The sequence below is a fragment of the Penaeus vannamei genome, chromosome 4 (assembly GCF_042767895.1).
Source record: "Penaeus vannamei isolate JL-2024 chromosome 4, ASM4276789v1, whole genome shotgun sequence".
Lineage (NCBI taxonomy): Eukaryota > Metazoa > Arthropoda > Malacostraca > Decapoda > Penaeidae > Penaeus > Penaeus vannamei.
In genome coordinates, this window is record NC_091552.1 from 940,880 (window position 1) to 943,379 (window position 2,500).

At 51.6% G+C, this 2,500-nt stretch overlaps 1 protein-coding gene across 1 annotated transcript in view; it reads left to right on the plus strand.

Moving 5' to 3' along the window:
- The window catches only part of LOC138860854 (glucose transporter type 1-like), a gene marked incomplete in the record, with an annotated part of 557,530 nt that overhangs the window by 333,244 nt on the left and 221,786 nt on the right, over window positions 1–2,500 (plus strand).

The following is a 2,500-nucleotide window of genomic DNA, read 5'->3' on the forward strand; positions in this document are numbered from 1 at the left end:
TATATTATATAGTTTCTGGTAGTGTAGATTTATCCTTTGGTATACACGTCCATACACGAGAGAATAATTCATTATATTCAAAGTAGTTTTATTGACCAGAAAATGAGGTTTCTGATCTGTTTCGCCTTTTATAAACTCGTATGTTGATTTCTATAATCTTATTAACACAGTGATATATTTGCCATTACATTTGTATACCTATCAAATACACATTTCTCAGCGTGTGACTTTTACTCGAATGTCTAACGAATGTTTGGTAGAAAGTGGTACGAAAGTGGTACCCGAAGCGTCAGTTGTTGGCTTATACTGGGACGTACCTCAGTTTTATCCTTAATGGACTTGTACCCATCAGATCAAGACGCATCGGAGGCTCCCGTCATAATGCTCATATTCCTTTCCCTCAAACCCTGACACAGATGGTTCATATATCATCGACCCTGACCAGCTGGTTCGTATATTGCTGGCCATAACGCTGCTAGGCCACATAGCTCCGGGCTTAGCAGAGCGCGGTTCGCCGACGCTTCGCCGTGGCACACTGGGCTCGCGTGTCCCTCTTTCTGCGACTACTGCTGTTCGTAACGCGATGGTGACGCTCGCCGTTACGTGTGCTGGCAGCCAACAGCATATGCAGGAGTACAACATAGCCGGTTCGCGGTTCCTAGAGTCTTAACGCGTATTGCGGGGAAAGGCGATGTATGTACGAGTATTTCCGCCTTTAATCCGTGTGTTCGTGCAGGTGGGTGTGTGGTTTTACCGGAAGGACACTCCAAATATCAAGCAGCGCTGGTTCACATATAGTATGAGGGGCTCGTTTAGTTCACATACCGTTAACTCTCAGGGGGGTTTAGTTAATACAAGCAGTCACGTAGACCTAAGTTACTTCCACTAACTTGGTCCTCAGTGTAGGTGGTCTTATTTCGGATGGTCTTTATATCTTTGATTCTCGCGTAGCTGGCTCATATATAGTGACCCTGACGCAGCTGGTCCATTTATTTTGGATCCTGACAAGGCTGGTATCAGGCCTTAGCATAGATAATCTATATAATCTGCTCCTTGATATATACTCCCAGTGCGCCACATATTTAGGACCTGAATATGACTGGTCCGCGCGCCCATACTGCTGGTAGCTTTTGTGTGTCGAGAGAGCTGATTAAAATTCACCAAGGACGCCGTCACAGTTGGTTCATATATCCTGGATCCTAGCACAGCTGGCTCATTTATCCTGGGACCCTGACAGAGCCGCGTCAAGTATCCTTGGTAATACTTCACCTCACAAATATTTTCGTGACCCACTGAAGTACGACTGAGCAGCGTCTGCCAACCCAGCGGCGTCTCCTGCTCCTCCTGGGCCTCCCCAGCTGCTCACCTGACCTATGAGAGCCTCCCAGATTCACGAAGGGCTACTCAAGCGAATGAAAACCTGGTGCAACTTGGCCCAGTGAGGTCAGCTCTGACACACTAAGATTAACCGGACACTTCATTGTCTACCGAGCATGGCAGGTCAACTTTAAGACAGCAAGGCCCGCTCTGGCATACCTTGGTTTACTCTTACACACTTGCTTCGAGCCCGACACACCTAGTTGTGTCTTCAGCTGCAAGTGCTCCACGGGCTGTTGGCGGCACTTGCGCCAGGCAGCAGCGGTCCAGTCGGCCTTATTATCCGCTCCGAGAATTAGCATCAGCGTCGAGCGTGTTTCAGGAGGGGGACCTTACGCGGCGGGAGCTTAGACCTCGTCGGGAGGAATCGCACTGGCATAAATAGTTGATTAAAATGAGCTTTTGGAAGCGTGTTGTGATGCATTCGTGGCGTCAGAGGGAGAGGTTCTTATTTGCTACAGGGGACTGTGACATCATAATCTTTCAACCTCATTGGCCAAGGGAGTGGTGACGTCACTAGCGCTGGGGACGGCCGCCCCTATTGATCATGAGTCGTCGCGGATCGTCATCAGTGATACCAAAGAAGAGTTTTCATACACCGCTTCGAACACGCCCTTTTGCCTCCGCGGGGAATTAAAAGAACGCGCGGGAGAGCGGCGTTCGGTGGCTTTCATCTCGCAATTAGCGATGTATGAACGTGTCGGAAGGGCGGCCGAGGAGCGGCGGCCGATCTGGCACCAGGAGGGGTCGGGCGGCGGGGCGGCAAGAGGTGTGAAATGCGTTTGTAGTTGGCAGCACTGGCCGTCACGCTGGGGTTGCCAGAGGACAGAATACTTTCCTTGCCGCCCTTGCCATGCCGCGCCCGCCGTGCCGCCCGGCCGCCCGTGCTCTGCGTGGACCGTGGGCGTTAAACGACGGCTGCGGCTGTCATTATCGCCAGTCCAAGCCACGGGGAAGACGTGGTAATGGCGCCCACTTAATTGTCGTTGGCATCTCTCCGCGCCGTCACTCCTCGCCCGCGGCCCGCAGTGCATGCGCACGCGCGGTGTGCGTGTTTGCGTGCATTTTGTGTGTGTGTGTGTGTGTGTGTGTGTGTGTGTGTGTGTGTGTGTGTGTGTGTGTG